Below are 24069 nucleotides of genomic sequence, written 5' to 3'. Positions count from 1 at the left end.
GTGAGGACTGATCACAGGGCTCTCTCTGGCTCCAGGATTTTGCTCCTAGGAGTTGAGCGTTTGAACAGTCATGACAAGATTAATAGCCACCCATTCCCTCACCCTTTAACAAGGTGAAGCCAGCAGTAACTTTTTTTTTTTTTTAATTTTTTGGTTGCATTGCACAGCATGTGGGATCTTAGTTCCCTGACCAGGGATCAAACCCTTGTCCCTTGCAGTGGAAGAGCAGAGTCTTAACTGCTGGATATCTGGAGGAGTCCCAGAGGCCAACAGTTATTTAACACCCAGTTCACAGACAGGCAGGTTGAGGTCAGGATGGGACCTCACGGCTCATTTTTTATCCTGGTTTTCGTAACTTTGTCATGCAGCCACTTGGGGCTAGAAGGATGTTCCTGTCATCCCTCCGTCCATAGCTGCCCCAGCCACTCAGAACCACCCTGGGATCCCTGCACCCCAAACTGGGCTTTTCTTGCCTCAAACCTGCTTCTTTTACCAGATCCCTGACTTACGAATGGCTCCATTGTCCTTGAGCCAAAGACCAGGGTGTTGGCCTCCCAGTCCCTTCCTCCACCCTGATCGCCCCAAGGCCCAGCTCCCACCCCCTACCTTGTCCCCTGGCTTCCAGTCCCAACCCTTCAGTATCTTCCTTAAGGTAGCAAAGGAATCTTTCTAGAACCCAAATCTCATTTGTTTCTCTCCTGCTCTAAACCAGGGTCTCTCCCCTTCAGCACCACTGACATTTGGGACCGGATCATTCTCTGGTGGGGGCCATCCTGGGCACTGTGCCAGAAGCATCCCTGGCTCTAACCCACTCAATGCCAGGAGCATCCCTCAATGGTGACAACCAAAAACATCCCCAGACATCATGCAGTCTCCCCTGGGGGGGAAACCCACCCCCAGCTGAGAACTTCTGCTCTAAAGCTTTCTATGGCTCCCCAGTGCCCTTGAAATGACATCTCCCCCCTTCCCTCTCCACCTCTGGGCATCTGCATGTGTTGTTCTCTCTGCCTGGAACAACCTGCCTCCTGCTCCTAGTAACCTGATGAACAGGTTCATCACCTTAACACCTCCTCCAGGAAGACTTCCCAGATCAGCCTGGATTGACTTCCTCCAGCCTCCTGCCTGCCTGTGCATCCCCAGTGAGTGCCCTGCTCACCCCATCCTCTAAACGCCTGGCTAACTGTTCACCTTTCCCACTGGACTCTGAGGCCCACATGCACGGTGGGGCTGAGTCTGTCCTGGCCACCCTTGTGTCCCCACCACCTAGCACAAGACCTGGCATACAGTACAAGCTCAATAAACAGTAAAAATAGCAAACACCAAGCACTTTCTATGGGCCAGGAACCGTTCTAACGACTTCAATGAACTCATGTGATCCACACAACACATCCCATAGGTGGGTGCTGTTAATATGCCCCTTACACAGATGGGGAAACTGAGGTACAGACAGGCGAAGTCCCGACCAAATGGAAATGGTGGAGCCAAGACTGAAATCCACTCAGTTTTCTTTTCTTTTTTTTTTTCGGCTGCACAGCGTGTGGGATCTTACCTCCCTGACTAGAGATTGAACTGGTGTCCCCTGCATTGGAAAATGGACTCTTAACCATGGGGCCACCAGCGAAGTCCCTGAAACCCACTTAACTGACGTGTTAGTTTGATGATGGTGCAGAACTGAACCCCACATGCTGTTTTGCAGGAGTCTGGGTCACTTCAGGTTCAACCCACTGCACCTGGCCTCAGTTTACCCGCTGACCTCCTGGGGTTATCGGAGGCCTCAGCATCTCCCTCACCACTCCCAAGACCATCTGCTTCTCTCCATGAAATTTGAGGCGTCTCTGTCAGCAGCCACTCAGCGCCTGCCTGCCCAGAAGTGGCCCCACCACCTGCCCCGGCACCTGGCCACCAGGAGCAGGACCTCCTCCAGGACCAGGTGGGAGGAGTCACGTGGCTGGCATGTGCAACCCATGGTGTGCAGACTACCTACACACCTATGTGTCTGCCTGCCTACAGCCCTGAGAATGTGCATTTATGCCCATGGGGATGGGAGGGATGGTTAAAGAGACAGAGATCCCCCCCGAGGAGGGCTTGTGGGTACCGTGACACCACCTCTCTGCCCAACCTCCATCACTCCAAGTCTTGGCACAGTCCCATTGTACAGATGAGGAAACTGAGGCAGGTATGGAAATCCCCTCCAGGCTACCTGCTTCACCCTCCCATCTACCTTTTCAGGTGCCATATGGCCTTAGCTTGTATACCTTCATCATAGATTTGAATTTCCTTCTGAAACATTTTTCCCACCTGGCCAGGGTGTCTGGGCTACTCTCTCCCTGCCCCACCCGCAGCAGTTCAGCATAAATTTCAGGATCAGCTGGCAAGTTCCAAAACAAACAACATAAAACCTGTTAGGATTTTCACTGGAACATAGAACTAACTGATTTATTGACTGACAGGTTCCCTGTCTTCACTGATGGCTCAGGCCACACCTGGAAGTCACTCCCAACTCCCTCCAACACCACCCACCACCCCATTCTCTCACGCTCACATCCAATGCCAGCAAGTACTGTGGGGTCTGCCGAATTCATCCTGAATCTTCACGCCTCGCTAGTCTGTTCTCTGGTCAGCTCCCAACATCTCCTGCCTGGACCCCACAGTTTCCTCCAGCTGGACCCCAGCTCCCACACTTAATCCCTACAGTCTGTCCTCCACCGAAGCAACCCCTAAAGGTCACCCGTTAGCACTTGAATCAGGCTCCATCCCTCCTCTGTCTACACCCCTGGGGCTTCCCACTTCCCTCCCAGTAAAAATCCAAGTTTTTCTTGGTGGCCCACAAGACTTCACACGACCTGCCCCGTCTTCTCCCTGTTCTTCCCTCTTCCTTTTTTCTAACCTCCCCGCCGTACTCCAACCACACAGGCCTCCTCCCTGTTCCTCCAACACACCTGGCCTGGCCCTGCCCCAGGGCCTTTTCACTGGCTGTTCCTCACTCGAGAAAGCCTCTTCTCTCAGATACACACGTCAGTTCAGTTTAGTTCAGTTGCTCAGTCATGTCCAGCTCTTTGCAGCCTTACGGACTGCAGCATGCCAGGCTACCCTGTTCATCACCAACTCCCAGAGCTTGCTCAAACTCATGTCCATCAAGTCAGTGACGCCATCCAACCATCTCATTCTCTGTTGTCCCCTTCTCCTCCTACCCTCAATCTTTCTCAGCATCAGGGTCTTTTTGAATAAGTCAGTTCTTCCTATCAAGTGGCCAAAGTATTGGAGTTTCAGCTTCAGCATCAGTCCTTCCAGTGACTGTTCAAGACTGATCTCCTTTAGGAGGGGCTCCCTCCTCATCTCACGTCTCTACCCTCATCCGCTGGACTCCAGCAGCCTCTCCCCTCCCCACGCACCCGCCCTCACAGTATGACACTCTCAAAGGCTCCTTTAGACAGTCCGTTACTCCAGATATGGCCCTTACACCAGCAGAGGGAGCAGCCTCACTTGGGGTGGTTAGAAATGCTGAGTTTTGTGTTTGTCCTAGACCTGCCCAAGGAGACCCTGCATTTTAGATCCTTTTTCTATATTATTGGTTAGTTGCAGCATGTGGGATCTTTAGTTATGGCATGAGAACTCTCGGTTGTGACATGTGGGATGTAGTTCCCTAACCAGGAATAGAGCCCAGGCCTCCTGCAGTGGGAGTGCAGAGTCTTAGCCACAGGACCACCCAGGAAGTCCCAGAGTGTGCAGTTTTGGGCAGAAGAATCCTGAGCAGCTGAGCTTATGCACAGATCCCACCAACTGAAATAATCACCTACGGAACAGCCTGTTCAGAGTCCAACTGTTTTCCTGAACTAGGAGCCGCATGAGGGCAGGCCCAGGTGCATCTTGGCCAATGACAAGTACCTACAGCGTCTGGTACACAGCTGGTGCTCAATAATGGCTTGTTATAAGGCATGAACTGTCAGCATTCAAAGTTGAACCCAGATCTGAACCCCTCCCTGGCTCACCTTTGCCCATCACCCCCACACCACACATGTGAGTCCACAGGTGAGTGGATGCCCCTATGAATATCCACAGGTCCCAATGTCTGCGTGTTCACACATATCCACAGATGCAACCACCGCACATGTGTGTGCCCCAGCAGGGGCAGACTGTCCCCCGTGTACACATGCCTATAAGCGTGTCAGAGTCTGTAAACGGGGCACCCCTGCATGAACCTGCTGCCTGCAACCCCTATTGCTAGCTTTCTGGCTATGAAAATTTTTCCAAGGACCCCAATTAACTGTGGATAGCAGGCTGGCCAAGCCTGTGTCTATCTACCCTTCCCACCTGCTCTGTCCAATTCTGTTGGAGGGTTGGGGAAACTGAGGCTGGGGATGAGGAAGGATGGACAGACAATGCTGCCAGCCAAAGAGCCCTGGAGTGGTCGCTTAGTCTCTAGAATCTTGTGGCCCAGACTTAAAATGTGCTCTCTGCCTCTTACCAGCCTCCAGACCTCCGGGGGTCACTCCTCCCGTCTCAGCCTTGGTGTCCCCATCTACAAACCACCAGGGGCTATAAATCTGACCCTAAAACACTGCTACGAGGATGCAGAGACACCTAGAACAGACCGTCCTACAGAAAACCACGTGCGTGTACGTGCAGTTTTGAATTTCCTGGTGGCCACATTCAAAGGGTGCAATTTATTTTAATAATATGTTTCATTTAACCCAACAGATCCCAAGTCTTGTTATTTCCACCTGTAATTGACGTACGGATGATTGATGAGACATTCTAAATTCTGCTTCTGGTACTTAATCTTTGGAATCCAGGGTGTGTTGTATATTTATGGCACATCTGGGACTGGGACTGGCCACACGTGGCTCCGAGTCATATGTGGCCAGTGGCCATTTTGACAGCCCAGCTAGAGATAAAGGGCTGAGCTAGGGACTGGGACTTAGTAAGCTCAGAGTGGGCATCAGTTATTATTATCATCGTGTTATAGCTATTATACAAAAATATCCAGGGAATTCCCTGGCGGCCCAGTGGTTAAGACTCAGAGATATCATGGCAGGGGGCATGGGTTCGATCCCTGGTCGGGAAAATAAGATCTTGCAAGCCACGTGACATGGCCAAAAATAAAATAAAGCTTCTAAGAAAAAAAATTTTTTAATATCCAACTACATTCTGTGTTCCGATTCCATGCTGGAGCATCTAGCTACAAAGTCCACTGGAATAAGCCAGTGCATAGGGAGGAGCACCCTAAGCTCTCTGCCTTAGCAAGGAAGTTCTGCTTTCAACCTTACCCTTGGCTTCACCCAACCCCACCAACTTGGGAGCGTCTGTGGCCAGCTCTGGCTTTCTGCACCCCAAATTGCAAGGTATTCATTCACTCATTGGACGAGCAATTACTGAGTGCCACTTGTGTGCCAGACGCAGAGAATGATAGGAGAGTCTTGGCAAAGGGGCTGCTCAGCCTGTGGTCAGGGGAAACCAAAGACAAAAACCTGGAGGCTGGAACCCTTAAAGGCACGGCAAGAAGATACTGGCAGGTGGGGAGGCGGCCATGTCTTAAGAGAGGACACCTGGACAAGACCTGGAGCCTGAATTTTCTCATCTGTAAAATAAGGCACTTGGCACTCATGTTTGCCCTCTGTGAAATGACCTTGCTGGGTGACCTTGGGCCAGCAACTCACCCTCTCTGGCCCTCTCTATACCACAGCAGATGACTCCGTGACCCCCGGGCCAGGCTCAGAGCCCCTGTTTCTCCATCTGCTGCGGCAAGGATGGGGGCAGGATGCTCGTCTCCAGTTCCATAGAAGGAGCTCCTGTCCGCCCAGCAGCCCCAGGATTCCAGCTCCGGGGCCCAGCGTCCCCGGGGGGATCGAGTAACCCGGCCAGGCAGCCGGGCCCCTGCACCATCCAGGTCTAGTTACCGGCTCCACTTACAGCTGCCTCCTCCAGCTGCCTCTGTCGTCCCCCAGCACAGCCCAGACAGGCTCTGGGGCTGTCTAGGAACTTGGCGAAGCGGCCAGAGGGAGTCCCCTGGGGCCTGGGCCATGGGGGCGCTGAGGAGAGAGGACCCCTTAAACCCCCAGTGCTCACTCCACACCCGGTAACTCACCTCTCCCCAGCCCAGGAGGTGGCAGTGCAGCCCCTCCGTCCTCAGCCCTCCTCCCTGCGTTCTGGGCTCCTGGAGTCTCAGTTTCTCCATCAGAGAACAGAGCATGACAACCAGCCCCAACGGGTTATCGTAATGGGGGAATAAGCCACATGGAATAGGTGCTCCGGACTGCTGTGCAGCGAGGGTCACATCTTCCCCTCACTGGTTTTGCTTCTGCCTCTGTAAATCAGGGATGACAACGTAAGACTCCCCGGGGGACAGGGGGGGTCTAGCGCACAGTAGGTGCTCAGCAAACACTGGCTGAATGAATGTCCCACAGACAGCCCCTATTTATGAAAGAGTTACACAGATCTGTTGATTCCAGACTTCCTGAGCACTTACTGTGTGCCAGCATAGCCGGGGATTCAACCCTGACCAGGACCATGCACAGAATCAGGCATGCAGTAGGTGTCCAATTAATGCTGAACATCTCCTTAAAGAAGATGTGTTTCGAGTACCTGAGCTATCTCCCTGATGCACAATACAGCAGCCCAGCAGAGTAGGGATTTAAGCTAAGATTTTAAATTTAAAAAAGTTTTTAATTAAAAAATTATTATTATATCTTTGGCCATGCCTTGTGGCAGGGGGCATCTTAGTTTCCTGACCAGCGGTCAAACCTGAGGTCCTGGCATTGGCAGTTCTTAGCCTTAACCAATGGGTTGCCAGGGAGTCTCTTAAAGTAAGATTTGATGAAGCCCCTACTGTGTGCCAGCTGCTGGGCCAAGCCCTTCGAAGGTCCGAACACAATTCCTACCCAAGCCAACTCTATGAAGCAGCATCATTATACCATTTTACAGAGGAAAAAAACAAAGCTCAGAGAGGTTAAGACACTTGGCCAAGGTCACACTGCACAGAAGGGTAGAGTTGGGATTTGAACCCAGGCCACGTGGCTCTACCGCCTCTTGCTGACATTTCCTGAGCGCCCACGACGCACCATCTGTCAACAAGCCTGCACAGTCTAACTGCACATTTTGCAGATAAGTGAGCAGAGACCCAGAGAGAGGCTGCCCTTGTCCCAAGCCACTCAGGGAGCCGGGGGCAGGGGAGACCGGGTGGCAGAGGCGGGACCTCACGAGGGGGACACAGATAGGTCTTCAGGGCTCCAGGCCCAGACGGGGGCGGGGGTGCTCCTGGGTAATTAATTTTAATCACTGTTTGGAAATTGGGCCGCCAGGAGGCAAATCGGAAGCAGCAACTTGTAATTAGAAATGGGGAAGGGGAGGGCTGCTTTCTCGGGGAAGCGGCGACCATTCTGAGGAGATTAAAATGTCATTTATACCCAGCGGGTAATTAGGGGGCCTGGGAGGGGGCCACTCGAGGAGGCTGGAGCTCCTAGGGAATTCAAGTTGGGCTGTGGATTTGGGATCAGGAACCCACAGATGGGGGCTCAGAGCCAGCCTGGGGGCAAACAGACCCTGGTGTCAATCCCAGTTTGGATAAAACAGAAAAGTCAGGTCCTGCTCTTGGGGTCCAATTTTAGGGGAGAGAGGGGAGTAAGAGTCACTCTAAGGGGCTCCACTTAGGGAGAACAAACAGATCTGGTTGGTCACTGCCCTGGGGCCCTCAATCCGGAAGAGAAGACAGTGAGCCTGGCCCCCCTCACTTGGGGTTCTGGGATCCCTCTTCTCCCCCAGACTGATCCTCCCAACCCGGAAGTCCTCCAGCCACTGCCCTTCCCTAGAGGCCCTGTCTGGGAGGCCCCAGGGATCCCCTACTGAGATGGGACCGGACGGGCAGGTCTGGAGGGGGGACACTGCTGAGTGATGGTGGGCAAGAGACAGATGGGACCATGCCAAGTGCTGCTGGGAATGGAAGACCTGGCGAATGAAACTGAAGAAGACAAAGGTGGGAAATAGGTCCTGGGCGGAAGGCCTGGGGGTCACAGTGGACCACAAGTCCTGGTGAGTCAGGGCTCAGGAATGGTGGAGATGCTGGCAGAGTGACGTGGGTTCTGGGGGGGTGGGGTTTGAGAACTGTGCATCAATAGAGCAAGACAGAGAGGGGCAGGGGCCCCCGTTTTGCTAGGTGACCTCGGGGAATTTGCCAGCCTAATCTGAGCCTCATTTCTTCCACACCCTGGGGCTTAGAAGGGGAGCAATAGCAAACATTTCTGGAGCACCTACTGTGTCCCAAGCTCTGTGCAACAGGCTTTGCAGAAAGTACTGATGGGGTAGGTAGGAGGGGTTTCCTCACCCAGAGCAGGCAGGTAATATGCCCAAGGGCGCACAGCTACGAAATGGCCAGAGTGGGTTTGAACCTAGCCCATGTGGTCCCAATATCACACTCTTAACCACAGCGCTGTATTTAGTTGCTCATTCGGGTCCGACTTGTTGTGACCCCATGGACTGCAGCCTGCCAGGCTCCTCTGTCCATGAGGATTCTCCAGGCAAGAACACTGGAGTGGGTTGCCATTCCCTCCTCCAAGGGATCTTCCCAATCCAGGGATCGAACTCAGGTCTCCCATATTGTAGGCAGATTCTTTACCACAGGAGCTACCAGGGAAGCCCACAGTGCTATGTGCCCCTAGAGAAAGGGGCTCTCAGCCCCTCTGCACATCTAGAAAGTCCACCATCTACTCTGACCCACCCACTTTTCCTCTCTACTGCCTCACCCTGGCTGTTCCCCATCCTTGCTCCCCTGGACCAGCGGAGTCCCTTCCACCTGGTCCCCCAGCTTTGGCTCCCCACAGTCTGCACTCTCTGCAGCGACCAAATAGCATCCGTGAGCACCCAGGCAGGTCCCGCCCCCTCCTCTGCCCACAGCCCTTGGGGCACCCACCTCCAAAAGTTCAAGTACTCCCTACAGCCCACGAGGCCCTGCACAAAAATGTGCAGGGGGATCTTGTCTCCTCCCTGCCCTTCTCTCCTCCCTCTCTCCCCCTTGCTCACTCTGCTCCGGCCACACAGGCCTTCTTGCTGTTCCTCCAACAACACCAGGCATGGTCCTGCCCCAGGGCCTTTGCACGGGCTGTGCCCTCTTCCTGGAATGCTCTTCCTCCAGTTCTCTGCAGACTGGCTCCTTTTCATTTTCCAGGTCTCAGCTCACATGTCACCTCCTCCGAGACACTCTCCCTGACACCATCAGCTGAAACAGCCCCTCCCCTCTCAGCGACACCATCCAGTGTCACTGTCCTCAGGGCACTTGTTATATTTGATTTACTTTCTTTCCCAAGTTAGTGGCCATGTTCCCATTGGGTATGAGCTCAGCAGGGCAGAGCCTGCTTGGCCCTGCTCATTGTTGGGTACACAGCACCTGGCACATAGTAGGCACACGTAATAGGAGCTCATCTGTCAGCTCATGGAATGAAAGCCGAGACCCCACACCTCCAGTGAGATCAGGACCAGAGGCCACAAGCTCTTGCTTTTAAGTAATTTCTTTTTCTAGAGTAAGAAAAGAACAGGACCAGGCCTGGCATTGTCTGCGTCCTCCTGTTTAAATGTTTAACCGTCAGGGAGAGAGAATAGCATGTGTGTCTCACAGATGGGGAAACCAAGGCTCAGAGAGGGGGCATGAGTGAGTGAGTGAGTGAAGAGATGGATGTTGTGGCAATCTTCAAGGGCAAAAACTCAGATGGGCTATCTCAGCTGCCCCAGGGGACACTGACTCAGCCTTCAGGAAAGGGAGAAGGTTCTGAAACTATCAGAAGACGTGTGGCCTGGTGAACTCCTACACATCCGTCATAGTCCTAGCTGCAATGTCCCTCCTCAGTACATCTTCTCTGATCCCCACTACACAGAGACAATTTTCCCTAGCCCCATTTTGCCCCAACTCTGATCCCACATAGCAAAGAGAGCCAGTGTCTGCCTATTTCCCCTCCTTGAGCCTGGACAACCCTTGAGGGCCAATCAGACACTAGAGTTAAACTTTTTCCTCTGAGATCTCAGCATCACCTGCCCAGCGCATGGCACAGGGAGCCCCTGGGAGCATCTGTTTAGTCACTTGTCTCCCCAGCTGCTTTAGACCAGGTCTCTCTCAGGGCCCTGCTGAGAACTCACGAACCCACAATCCCCCCTGGGATCCTGCAGCGGGGAAGTTCTCTCCTAGGTCTGCCCTTGGAAGGCAGGCTCAGCCTGGGACAAGATGCATCCTGGGAAATGTAGTCCTCACTAGACTGGGCTTCCCTCCTAGCAGGCCCTGGGACTACCACCTTTGGACCCTGGGGCCAGTGAAGGAGCTTCAAGGGTGGCTGGGCGGGGGAGGGGGTGTGTGTGCCCTGTATCACTGCCTAAAGAGATGGAAGAGGCGTCTTCGGCCTCCCAAGTCACCTCCTCAGCACATTCTAATGACTGCCACTTCGTTTGGCCATCCCTCAAGGGCAGGTGATGAACGACTGTGATAATAAGAGAGAATTATGTGGCTCAGGCCCAGACCTCTCAGGCCACACATCAACCCCGGGCTCTGGAAGCCAAACCTGCACCGATCAGAATGGCGGGGGTGTCTAGCGCGGGGATCTGAAGCTGACGCCTAGATATTAATAATTTGACCACAGGATGTGGGGCAGGTGGCAAGGCTGTCTTGAGCCTCAATGTCCCTGCTTCTGCTAAATGAGGTCCCACCCACGGTCAATCCCAATCACCACTGGGTCTTGGATAAGTCAGTCTGAGAATCCACAGTCCCTGAAATGGGTTAGAATTTTGGAATCACTATATCCTAAACATTTCCCCAGCATTCTGGAAAAATGGCTACCTAACCCCACTTGCTTGCCTCCCTGCACGGGTGACTCTCCACCCCTCTGAGAAGCCCACTAGGTTTGCAGGAAACTCTCTCCTGGTAGCTACCCTTCCTCATATCTGCTCAGGGTCTGAAACTCTGCCCATTCCTCTCTCTGCTCTACAACCTTCCATGGCTCCCTACTGCCCTTAGGATAAAGCTGCTCCTCGACTTGGCATCCACGGGCCCTGCCACCTCTCCGGACACATTGCTCATTGTAGCCCACACTTAAAATAGTGCAGCCATTCAAGAGTCCCCCAACACACCCCTCTGTGGCTTTCCCTGCCACTCTCTCCACCTGGAATCAGTGTACCCCTCTCCTTCTGGCAACATCCTTCAAGCCCAGTGCCAGTATCCCCTCCTCCAGGCAGCCCTCCCTGCTTCCATCTGTCCTGACCCTGGCTGAGTCCTTTCTGGGTCCCCATCATCACCTGGCAAAGGGCCAGGCACACAGGACAGGGCCAGCCACAACCCGGGGTCAGCTAGGGACACTCTCCTTCCCAGGACATGGGCAGTGACCGGCACGTCCTTCAGCCCCTGGGGACCCAGCTTACCTGTCCCGCCAGCTGACGTCAGGGTCACCTTTGCAAAGACAGTTTGATTTCTATCTTCTTGGTCCAGCCCCAGCTCACCCCAGCAACTCCTCGCTCAAGCCCTAGGCAGCCAGTACAGATGCCAAAGTCTCCTACAGCCCAAGTATCCAGCACCTTCTTTCCCCAGTGGACAGAGGTGAATAGTCCCTCCCTAGTGACTCAATACCTCCACTGGGAAACACCTTCTCACTTCCAAGCAGAGAAGGTGATAGGACCATGAGGCCCATGGGTACTTAGCCCTGACAGAAGGCAGGTGGGGGCCAGAGGGAGAGGTTACATACCCAGGGTATTCCATGGTACATCTCTGCCTCATCTCCTTCCACTCAGGTCCTAGAACCAAGAGCACTTTCTGGGGCGATTGCAGCCCAGAGACGGCTAGCGACCTGTCTGAGGCCACACAGCAGTACTCCTCTTCTCACGCCCTGGTCTTCTCTATGATGCTTTTTTTTTTTTTTTGAGAGTGGTGGGGCGTTGGATCCTCCAGGTCTAATGTCTGCCCTGCTCAAGTCAGTGGGGTGGGGGTGGGGGACTGGGGTTTCCAAGGAAACCTTCGGGCTGGTGTTTTGGGTTTCAGCTGATATGGGAGTTCCTCTCCCCCTTGACCTCATCTAGCAGCCCCAGCAGCAGAGGGGACTGGCTTCGCTCTTCACCCATCCACCTCCCTGGGCCTCAGTTTCCCTGTCTGTTCAGGGAAACAGGTCAGCTCAGCAAGTACATGCTACAGTTTAATGAGCCTCCTGCCAGGCTGCCACCTGTGGGATATCCAAGGGGGTCTCCTCTGAGCCACAGGGATCCACACCTACCTTCCCAAAGAGCTCAGGACCTCCTCCCAGGAGAATCCTGACCCCACCCACGGCCCCCAGCCGCTTTCCCATACCCCATACTCTGTCTATACAGAGTTTCAGCCATCCCTCAATTACATCCCAAAATTTCATCCTGAAAGACACCATATCTACAGGGATGTGGAAAAGGGGCTAGCCAGCGTCTGCAGGGAAGGGGACGCTGCACGGGTACTGAACTTTGACTTTGAAGAGCACACTGTACCCCTTGAGAAACTGAATGAACCCAGAAACATATAAAGCATTGCAATTTTGCAAACTGGGGGCCCTTCTGAAACCCAAGCCATTAGTCCCTTCTTCCTCCTTAAACCCCAAAAGAGACCCCCAAAACTTGCGGGCCCAATCCCCTAACCTCCAGCCCCAGTTCCCCTCCAGTCCCAGAGTCAAAGATAACAGCCTCAGGGGGAGGATGTCAAAGACCTCAGCTAGTGGCTGAGGGTCTGGGAGTCACCCCCAACCCCAGGACTCTTGCAAATACACCTAGCTTCAGCGTCCACAAGACAGGGCAGGGGCAGAGCAGGGGGGTCCTATGGCAGCGCCCCACCTAGGAGGGGCCCCAAACCCGGACGGCACCCTGAGGCGGGACAGGGGTTGCGAGACCCCCTCCCTAGAGACGAATCAGCGCCCACAGGAGGGGGCCACATTCGGCGCCCCCCACCCCTCCCAGCGCACTGCGTGAGAAAGACGCTTTCTTTGTCCCTTTGTCAGCTCTTGGGGGGCCCCAAAACATGGACCCCCACTGCAGCGGCGGGGTGGGGGTGATCCAGACCGGTTGACTTTCTCCCCCCGCATCACGGCCCCTCCCCCGCGGCCCCAGCCCTGGACTGCTTCTGGGCCGGGCGTGAGGCTGAAGAGGGCTCAGGGGCGCCCAAGGTGCCACGGATGGACCGTGGAGTGGGGCGGAGGGGCCTCGCTTCGCCAGGACCACCGCACCGGCCCCTCGACTTAGCGCTCAGGGCTCCGCCCCCCAACGCATCCCCCATCCCCGGCCAGCAGGCCCCCTGCCTGCCCTGAACACCCCCACCTGGGCCCCAATCCAGCTCTCCAGCGGCGCAGCCGCGAGCCCCCGTTATTGTGCTTTCTACGGCGCCCCCCATGGACAAAACCTCCACCCTCTGTGGTACCGACAGAACCCCCATTATAGCTCCACATATAGGCCCCCCGTCAACAATCCAGGCCGCCCCCAGCTGCGGTGCCATTAGACACCCCCGTTACGGAGTCTCATTCAGAGACCCAGGCCCAAATCCAGACCCTTCAAAGCGTTCTGACTGGTCCCCCATTCTATCGCTCCATACTGCGACCCCCTGAAAATCCAGCCTCCTCCCCAGTTGCGTTGCCGACAGAACCTCCCGTTATAGCGCTCCACAGACCCCCTCCCCGGCCCAATCCATCCCCCTCCCAGTGGCCGGGTCCTCAGGTCCCCCCATCATAACGCCTGACCCGGCCACCTCAGCCAACAATTAAGGCCCCCAGCTGCGTGCCGACAGACACCCCCAGGATAGCGCCTCCCCAGCCCCCCTTCTTGCAGACGCCCCGGGGCGCTTACCTCGGAGCCGCGGCCGCCGCGAGTGCGCGGGAGGGAGCGCGAGGGCGGGAGGGCGCGGGTGGTGGTGGTGCGGGGCGGGGGGGGGTCGGTGCGCGCACCTGTCCCGGCCCGGCCGGCTCAGCCAGGCATCCCGGGGTGGGGAGGGGGGCTGGGGGCGCGCGCTCTCCCCGCCCCCGGGCCCGCGGCGCTGCGCTGGGGGAGGGGGCTCAGCCCCGGCCCCCGGCGCGCTGGCGTCGGCTCCCGGGGGGGCGCTGCGCGGCGGCCGGACCGGGGGCGCGCCGCGGCCGCATCTCCTCTGCCCGCCGCGGCCGCCGCTGCGACTCGCGACTCCGCCACCTCCGCCCCCCCCCTCGGTAACCCCCCCTTACCGAGCCGGGCCGGAGCGGTGCAAAACCTGGCCAGGAGCTTGGGCGGCGCGGAACGGAGGGCGGAGCCGGGTGGGCGGCCGAAGGCGCTGGGGGCAGGGCCGGGGGTGCGGGTGGAGGAGCGATCCAACAGAAATCACTCTGCTTTGGTCCGGGTGGAAGGTCTAATTGCCGGCCCCTCCCCCAATTTACTGCCTAGGTCCACTCTGGCCGACCTGCATCCTCAGGATCCACCCTCTGTGAGATGCTGGAGATGACCGGGAGACTGCGGTGTCGGGAACCCAGAGGGGCTACGTGGCCCTCTTCATTTATGAGGTCATTTATTCAGTCCACAAATTATACTTAACAACACTCAATAGGCACGTAAGGAAACTGAGGCATGGGAGGCGTCTTGTCCAAGGTCACCCAGTTAGAAAGTGGCTGAACTGGGGTTGAACAGAGCAAGCTGGCTGCAGAGACCATGGTACACAGCCCTGGAGGCTGTCTTTGATCCCAGCGCCCAAAGGAACCTGACCAAGAAAGAGATTGTGGCCGGGGGGCAATGGCTGCAGCGTCCCCATAGCCAGTGGAGAGCACTCCTGTTCCCTGCCTTTGGGACTCCAAGACAAATGGGTCTTCCTGTTTCAGAGACCGCCCAGGGGACCTCCGTGCCTCCCTGTGACCTCAGAACAGCAGGAGCCTTTGAGCACCTCAGTGTACCTCTCTGTCCAAGAGGTGCTCAATATAAGTTTGACCACTCTGTGTGGTTCAGATAATAAAGAATTCACTTGTAATTCAGGAGACCAGGGTTCAATCCTTAGGATGGGAAGATCCCCTGGAGAAAGGAATGGCTACCCACTCAAGTATTCTTGCCTGGAGAATCCCATGGACAGAGGAGCTTGGCAAGCTACACAGTCTGTTGTGTATTTATCTAGTGACATCTCTTGCACACCTGCTGAGTGCTTATGTTAGATGCATAAATGGCATTGTTCAGTCTTCAAGGCAGTCACACGAGGCTCCCATAGACTGGGCACAGAGAGGTCCACCAGCTGGCACACGTCTGCTTGCTCTGGTCCTAGACACCTTTGGTGTGTGTGTCCCACCCAGGGCACCCAGAAGTCCGGGGGCTCAGGCAAGCTGTGTGGCTTCCAAGTGGCGCACACACTGGGACACTAGGTCCTGGGCCACCTGCAGCCTCCCTGACATCCATGGAGACAACCCCAGCCTTCCAGGCCCCAGGCATCTGCCCAGGGGCCATCCTGGCGACCACAAACCTCCGCCAGCAGCCAGGCCTTCCTGCCGGTGGTTTTGCTCTGACCAGCTTTCCGGCTGAGCCAGAGTCCCAGGCAAATCAGCCTGCACCTGCCTGCAGCCATTCAGACTTGATCCCCTTGCGTGCTGGGGAGACTGAGGCCTGCCTTGCAAAGGGGATGGGGGACGGGCACCCCAGCTTGGCTTCCAGGCTCTGTATTTTCCTCTCATTTCTGAACCATTCTTGGCCCAACTGGGATCCTCTGCAAAACCATTCCTTCAACGAACATTGATTGAGTACAGTGTGTCAAGAGGAAAAGGGGATACAGAGGATGAGATGGTTGTATGGCATCACCCACTCGATGGACATGAGTTTGAACAAGCTCTGGGAGTTGGTGAAGGACAGGGAAGCCTGGTGTGCTGCAGTCCATGGAGCCGCAAACAGTCAGGTACAACTGAGTGACTGAACAACAATTTTGTGCCGCACTGAGCTGAGCAGTCAGTAAGGCAAACTAGCTCGGGCCTACAGTCTAGGAGAGGAGACAAAAGAATCTGCTGGAGAGTTCAAGGTATAGGTAGATGAGGGCGCTGAGCGGCCCAGGAGGACTAGGAGGTGACCTAGGGGCCTTAGAAGGACCCTGGACAGATTTAACAGAGCACACGGGGTGCAGGGGGTGGTGGGAAGTCAGCGTGTACTACGCAGAGGGGCCCGCCAGCACAAAAGACCCTGAGGGAGGCCCCACCCCCGCGGCCCGGCTCAGCTGCCACCCAGGCTTCAGCACTCATGAATGAGTCTTTCATGCCCTGGACGGGGGCAAGGTCAGACTTGGCTGCTCCCTCCCCCGCCCTGGGCTCCTGACTGTCTGAGCCTTGACCTGGAAGAGGGTGGCAGGAAGTTCACAGCTTGCCCGCCGGGTGAGCCAGGGAGGCCCAGGGAGGGGGCAGAACCAGCAGCGTCCTCACAATTGTGTGACACTAAGCAAAGCCCCGCCCCTCCGGGCCTCAGTTTCTCAGGCCAGGTGGGTCAGCGCGGAGCTCCAGTCCAGCTCCGACCCAGGAGGAATCCAGCGCGGGTTTTGCGGATGCCCGGCGGCCACCGACACCTTCCTCCCTGGGCGTCCCGGCCTCGGCCCCGGGTCCGAGGGGTCCCGGGGAGACCTGGAGTAGGTCAAGCGGCCTTTGGGTCCCCCGGGATGGGCTGAGGCTTATCCCGGCCTTAGTGCCTAGCGCCTGGGCGTGCTGGGAAACCCCGCCCTGCTGCGTGCGCGCCCCCAATCAGCGCTCTCCATCTAGCCGCCCAGCTGTGTGACTCCGGCCGTCCCTGCCCCTCTCTGGGCCTCGCAGGAGCCTAGCGGCTGGACTGAGGCTCTCAGGGGGGTCAACTGGGTCCCGCCCCCTTCCTGGAGTGTCCCAGCCTTGGTTTCCCCCAGTCAGGTCTGGGCCCTCTTTTAAGCCCAGGTTGGGGGTCTTAGGTGCTGGGTCGCGGCCCCAGCCCCGGGTAAGGCCTGGGAATCCCCCGGGGGCTCGGAAAGGGCAGCTCCGATTGGCTGAGGCTGCCTGTGACGTCAGGGCCACCCCGACGCCCCCTCCCCCCAAGGCACGTGGGGGTGGCCCCCGCAGGGGAGGGGCTCGGGGTCCGGGCGGATTCGGGGTGTCCCCCTAGTCTGAGCTGGCAGCTGGGCAGCGCAGACGCGATTCTCCTCGGACAGATTTTTCACTCGTCCCAAATCCCCCTCCAGCCCCCCCAGAACGGCAGCTGTTCCGGCGGCAGATGCGCTGGCTAAATCCGCCCAGCTGGTCCTTCCGCAGACCTAACCAACCTAGAGCCCGTGAGGGGGTAGGGGTGCGCGCGCGCGCGTGTGTGTGTGTGTGTGTGTGGGGGGGGGCATGGCCTTGACCTATCCCCTGCCCCTTGCCCTTTGACCCCTACCCCCTGCAGGCACTTTGGGGGACTCCTGTCCTCAGGTTCAAAAGCACTCCTGGGGCCCTGGGGTACCTGGTGCCCAGAGAGAGTGTGGCTCTTTCCCGAAATCACACAGCCACCCCTAGGCCTGCTGCCTGAAAATGACCCATATGATGCGTATAGTAATTATAATGAAGAGTTAAGACTTACTGAGCACTTACTATAAAAAGCCCCATGATTCTAGAGCGTGACAACATTTTTTAATCCCATTTTCAGGTGTGGAAACTGAGATCCAGAAAGAAACGACTTGGCCACTCACATAGCTGGGAAATAAAGCTGGAATTTGAACCCCATGCTTTAAAAAAATTTCAATTAAATTAATTTCTTTATTTATGGCCATGCTGGGTTTTCCTTAGAGCACAGGAGCTTTTCTCTAGTTGCCTCCAGTGGGGGCTACTCTCTCATTGAGGTGCTCATGCTTCCCTTTGCCTTGGCTTCTCTTGTGGAACACAGGCTCTAGGGCATGCGGGCTTCAGTAGTTATGGCTCACAGGCTTAGCTGCCCTGTGGCATGTGGAATCTTAGTTCCTGGAACAGGGATCGAACCCGTGTCCCCTGCATTGGCAGGCGGATTCTTAACCACTGGGCCACCAGGGAGGTCCTGAACCCCATGCTTTTAATCATTTACAAGGACTCAGGGACCTCCTAGCTTGGAAGGTTCTTAAGGCAAGTGACTTAGGGTCCCTCACTTGAGGTGATCCCAAGGAGGGTCTTGATGACTTCCTCTTCACCCTCTGCCTGCGCATGCTGAGCCTGACTTTGTTGCACCGTGCAGCATGTGGGATCTTAGTTCCCCAACCAGGGATTGAACCCATGCCTCCCTCACTGGGAGCATTGGGAACGTGAAGTTTTAACCACTGGACTGCCCAGGAACTCCCATGGGTGCCTCTGTCATCTAGAAACACTGAGGATCCTGGGGGGCCACCTGGAAGAGGAAACTCCACTCTGAAATGCTGGGGCATAACTGTTAAGGGCTTGATGGTGTCTCTGAATGGGTTTCCCTGGTGGCTCAGATGATAAAGAATCTGCCTCCAATGTGAGAGATGTTGGTTTGATCCCTGTGTTGGGAAGATCCCCTGGAGAAGAGAATAGAAATGCACTCCAGTGTCCTTGCTGGGAAATCCCACAGACAGAAGAACTGAGTCAGACACGACTGAGGGACTAACACTTTCACTTAAAGTAGTTTTTGTACTGAGCTTGACCTGCCCCAGGGCCTTTGCACTTTCTCTTCTTTACCTGGAATGGTTTCCCCTCTCCCACAGATCCATGTGGCCCCTCTGCTCTTCCAAGTCTCAGATCTCAAATGTTACCTCCAAAGCAAGGCCACCCTGACCTTGCACCTATGGCAACACGTTGTCCCTTTCTATCTTCTTACCCTGCTCTGGTTTTCTTCATCCTATTTTTCACAACCAAACATTGTTTATCATCTCCCCAACAGCATTGTTTTATGCCCTCATGAATCCCCATTGACTAGAACAACACCTAGCACTCAGTTGTTCGGTCCCTAAGTGGTGTCCCGACTCTTTGCGACCCCACAGACTGCAGCACAGGCTTCCCCATCCTTCACTATCTCCCAGAGTTTGTTCAAACCCATGTCCATTGAGCCGATGATGCCATCCAACCATCTCAGCCTCTGTTGTCGCCTTCTGCTCCTGCCCTCAATCTTTCCCAGCATCAGGTTCTTTTCCACTGAGTTGGCTCTTCGCATCAGGTGGCCAAAGTATTGGAGCTTCAGCTTCAGGATCAGTCCTTCCAATGAATATTCAGGGTTTATTTCCTTTAGGATTGACTAGTTTGATCTCCCTGCAGTACAAGGGACTCTCAAGAGTTTTCTCCACCATCAGAGTTCAAAGGCATCAATTCTTCAGTGCTTAGCCTTCTTTATGGTCCCACTCTCAGGGTACTTAATAATTGCTTGTTATACAGAAATCTTAGGGACGGAGATGTGAATGGGGGCTGGAGGGCAGAAGGCAGCCCTCAGGAAGGCCCTTACAGTAGTTCTTTCTTTCTTTTCTTTTTTTTTTAGTATTTATTTATTTGTGGCACACAGGATCTTTTAGTTGTGGTGTGTGAACTCTTAGTCGTGGCCTGTGGGATCTAGTTCCCTGACCAAGGATTGAACCCAGGCCCCCACCACTGAGAGCACGGAGTCTTAGCCACTGGACCACCAGGGAAGTCCCTGGTAGTTCTGGCTTGCTGTGTGTCTAGGAGCCTCAGTCATGACCCTGTCTTGTGCCCCTTTCATCCAGTCCTCCCCAGGACCCCCTCCATCACTCTGCTTCAGCTGCACTGAATTCCTTATTCCTCACTGTTCCTCCAACTTGTCAGTCAAGCCTCAGGGCCTTTGCACTGGCTGTCCCTGCCCCCAGGAGAGTCATTTTCCCCTCAGATATCTGAACGGCTCCAGGTCTCAGCTCAATGTTCCCCTAACACACCCCCTGTCTAAACAATCACTCCCTTTTCTCTGTTTGGATTGCTTTGCTGTACAATTGTTAAATTTAATCTTTAATTATTATTTTTTCAGCCGCATGGTGCAGCACATGACATTCGTTCCCCAACCAGGGATTGAACCCACGCTCCCTACAGCGGGAGCACAGTCTTAACCCCTGGACCGCCGGGGAAGTCCCTGCTCTGCTGTACTCTTTTACCAAGAGTATTTCTTTTGTCTATTACTTGTTTCTCTTCCCATTTGCCCCTCCCCACACAGCTGCACCCAATCAGCTCTACCAGGGCAGGGCCAGAGTTTCCCATGGTCATGGCTGTGTCCCTGGGGTCGAGGGTCTGGCACACAGTAAGCAGTCAACAAATGTGTTGAACAAATGAGTGAATGAATGAATGGGAGCCTGAAAGCTCGACCTTCATTGTTTGGATGAGAAAACTGAGGCCCAGCTGGGCAGGAGCCCTGGGTCACTCAGTTCCCTGGGCAGCAAAATGGGGCCATGAGGCCAGCTCTTCAGGCTCAGGGAGGGCCATCCAGTGAAACAATAACTTCAGGAGCACTTACTAAGTGTGTGCACTGCACAGCTCCAGGTACAATACACATTTTGAGCCAGAGCAAGGATTACAACCCAGCACGCCTGCCCGCAGAGTTTGCCCAAGTCCCCCTCCACTGCAGGGGAGAGGGTATGTGTTAGTCAGGCCAGCCTATATGCATAGCAGGCCTTCAGCCAGGCAGCCAGCCGGGATGGCTGGGGGTTGCCCAGCCTGAGACCCTCTCTCCAGCCCCTTGGACTCAAGGCTGTGGCTTGAAGTGACTGTGTGTCTGGCTGGAGCTCCAAGTACCACACATACCTACCCCCGGGAAACAGTAGAGAGAAAGTGGCAGGAGCCATTGCCTGATTTGTGAGTAAAACTTCAAGCAATTACAGTGCTTTCTTCCTGTCAGAATCAGCAAGCAACATCCCCGGAAAGACCTGGGTGTGTCCAGGGTCCTCCCAGAAGCCCATGATCCAAGGTCTCATCTGCATATGGGATATCCTGGTCCCTGGAGGAGGAAGTAACAAGGGGCCTAGGGACCACTGAGCTCCCTGGGGTCTGTCCTGGGGGTGGATAGGAAACTGAGGCACAGAGGGGGCAGTGTCACTTGGGGGAGGGGGAAAAGGTGTCACATTCTCCCTGTTCAAAATCCACCCTCCACTGGGCTTCCCTTCCCAGCTGAGATGACACATGGAGCTCAGCCTCACACCAGGACCTTTGCACTTGCTCTTCCCGCTTCTTTGGAAATCCTCATGTGTTTGGTCAACGTCCTACTCTCTGAGAGGCCTTTTGTTAATTCATTTTTTTAATCCACGATGGAGTGGTGCACTGCCCTTCATCAGGAGCAAGCAAATGGGAGGTAGAATGAGCGTGGACTCTGCAGGAAATCTGACAACGCCTGCAACCTGGATGAACCTTGAGGAGTGATGCTCAGGGGGAGAAGCCAGACACAGAAGGGCACACATTGTCTGATTCCACTCACAGGAGCTCCCTGGAGGAGTCAGAGCCACAGAGGTCGTGTGGTCAAGGGGTGGGGGAGGGGATGGGGAATCAGTGTTTCACAGGGACAGAGTTTCCATCTGGGAAGATGGAAACGTTCTGGGCCAAGGTAGTGGTGATGGCTGAACAACAGTGAGGAGGTATTTCATGTAACTGAATTGAACTCTTACAAATGGTTAAAATAATGTATTGTTAGGTATATTATCCCACAACTAAAAAAAAAAATCAGAACTGTTATGGAGGGAAAAAAAAAAAACCAGCCAGCGACAGTAAGGGTGTGTGTGAATGACCTCAGCTGGTAGCGGCTTCGTCATTGCCACCAAGGCTCTCGACTCAAGTGATGCTGACGTCAGTGTGGAGGTGCAATTTGTGGGCTCTGAGCTCACCCTCCACACCCAGGCTCCTTCGGCCCCACCTGGCACGAGCTCAGCTCCAGCTACAAACCCTCCAATGCCTTCAGGAGGCAAAGCCGAGTCCTGAGGTCTTGACCCTTGTTGGTCTGTTTATTCCACTGACTTTATTGAGCACCTACTGTGTGCCAGGTTCTGCTGGGTGGTGCTGGCGGCACAGTGGTGACCAAGACAGAGCCAGGTCCTGTCCTGGCCTGCTCACAGCTGGGCTGCAGTAGATAGACTTATTTAACCAGTATTGATTATCTGTTGGATGCCCGGCTGGTTCTAGTCACTGGGGACACAGCAGGGAACAGAAGAGAGAAGTCTCTGGCCTTGTGGAGCTGACGTCCCGATGGGATTGGCAAACAAGAAGCAACATACATGAGTGAGATCTCTTCTGGGCCAGAGGGTAAGGTGAAAAAACTGAGCAAGGAAAGAAGATGAGGGCACTTCCCTGGTGGTCTACTGGCTATGACTCCAGCTTCCAGCGCAGGGGTGTGGGTTCAGTCCCTAATCAGGGAACGAAGGTCCCACATGCTGGGGTATGTGGCAAAACACGCTTTTTTAAATTAAAAAAAGTAGAAGATGGGGGGTGTGCCTAAGGTAGGGGAGATATTTAGCAGGTGGTAGTCAGTGAAGGCCTCATGGAGGAGGTGACATCTGAACAGAGACCTGAAGGAGATAATGGAGAAAATCATGCAGGTATGTGGGGAAAGTCAGCTTCGGATCTAGGGAACAGCCAGTGCAAAGGCCCTGGGGCAGGACCATTCCTGATCTGTTAGGGGAGGCCTCTGTGGCAGGAGCAGCCTGATCTAGGAGGAGAGAGGGAAGAGGTGGAGGTGAGAAAGTGACGAGATGCTGGGGGCAGACCATGCAGGGCCTTATGGACCGAGGAGGCCACTTTGGAATTTACCTGGCTTCTGAAATGCCTCCAGCTTTCATAGACAAGGTGCTTGGTCTTGGTCCCAACACTGCCCAGCACAGGCCTGGAACACAGTAGGCACTCAATAAAAACAGTGGAGTATTGGCTAAGGTCCAAGTGAGCATCAAGGAAGTTTCCTGGCCCCCAGGGTCCCATGGAGGGATGGGCCAGTCCTCATCCCAGACCTGCTCTGGAATAGCCAGTGAGGCCAGTGGTTCCCCTTGTCCTGCCTCAGTTTCCCCTTCCAAAAGATTCCAGTAGGTGATGATCAGAGTGAAGGCAGGAGGTAATGCTACCGATCCAAATGTGTAGTGGGGATCCGGTATGTCCCCAGCATGCCCTGAGGTGGCAAGGCCCCTACCCAGCCCTCCAACCTCATCCCTCCCAGTCTCCCTCTCTGTCTCCTCTCCTCTCCTCTCTGTGTTTCTCCATCTCCCCACCCTCTTCATCTCCCCATCTTGCTCTTTTACTGTCTTGGTCTCAGTTTTCCCCCAGGTCTCCAGATTTATATTTCTCACCCCTATTCCTGCCCTTTTCCTACCTGCTCCCAAGACTGCTCCCCTACCCCTAAAGATCCCCAAGGGATGGGGGCTGAGACAGCTACCCACCCTCAGCTTCTGGGTCCCGTAGGCCCATAGGGAATTTGTGTGGGGCGGGGAAGGAGAAGGAGAAATAAATACTCATGTTATTTACATAAATCTGCATCAATTAGCATATCGATTACGAGCTGTTTGTAAGGGAAACAGTGACTTTAATAGCAAATACAGCAGACAGCTTGCCCAAGGGAGTGGCTTGTCACAAGTCCACCTATTTTACAGACAGGGGAAGCCCATGGAGGTGAGGTCACTGGCAGGATCTCTGTCCTCTTGGGACACCCATGGACAGACCACAAAGAAATGAGTGAATGATTAAAAAGTAATTTCAGATCATTATGAAGGCCAGGAAGAAATGAAGGTGAAGAGCAGCAGCTGACTGGAGGCATCAGGGAGGGCTTCTCTGAGGAAGTGACTTTTGAGCTGAAACCTGAAGAACTAGGAGCCAGTCTGAGAAAAAAGAAATAGGGGAAGGGTGGAGAGAACAACACGTGCAAAGACCCTGGGACAGGATCATGTTGGAGGAAAAGTGAATAGGTCCCTGTGGCTGGAGCAGAGTGAGGGAGGGGGGAAGAGGGAGGAGGGGGAGGGCACAGCAGTGGGTGTTGGGGACATGGGGAAAAGTCTGGACTTTATTTCAAGGGCACTAGGAAGCCATGGGAGAGTTTATAGTGAGCAACTGAGATGATCTGATTTGACTTTTTAAAAGGTCCCTCTAGTTTGACTTTTTAAAAGCCTGCCTGGCGGAGAACGATGTACCCAGGACAGGAATCGGCCCCAGGGGAGGAGGGACTAGTCTAGGGGAGCAACATGGGGAC

At 54.9% G+C, this 24069-nt stretch overlaps 1 protein-coding gene across 1 annotated transcript in view; it reads right to left on the bottom strand.

The window, feature by feature from the left end:
- The window catches only part of SEMA6B (semaphorin 6B), a 28731-nt gene extending 14744 nt beyond the window's left edge, over positions 1-13987 (bottom strand). Inside the window, exon 1 of the mRNA XM_042250125.2 lies at positions 13813-13987. The gene's annotated coding sequence lies outside the window, so the exon portion shown is untranslated. The remainder of the gene's footprint in view (positions 1-13812) is intronic.
- Between the last annotated feature and the right edge of the window lie 10082 nt (positions 13988-24069).

Source organism: Ovis aries, chromosome 5, assembly GCF_016772045.2.
Source record: "Ovis aries strain OAR_USU_Benz2616 breed Rambouillet chromosome 5, ARS-UI_Ramb_v3.0, whole genome shotgun sequence".
In the NCBI taxonomy this organism is placed as follows: domain Eukaryota; kingdom Metazoa; phylum Chordata; class Mammalia; order Artiodactyla; family Bovidae; genus Ovis; species Ovis aries.
The sequence above is the reverse complement of the archived record's forward strand: the minus strand, read 5'-3'. Positions and strand labels throughout refer to the sequence as shown.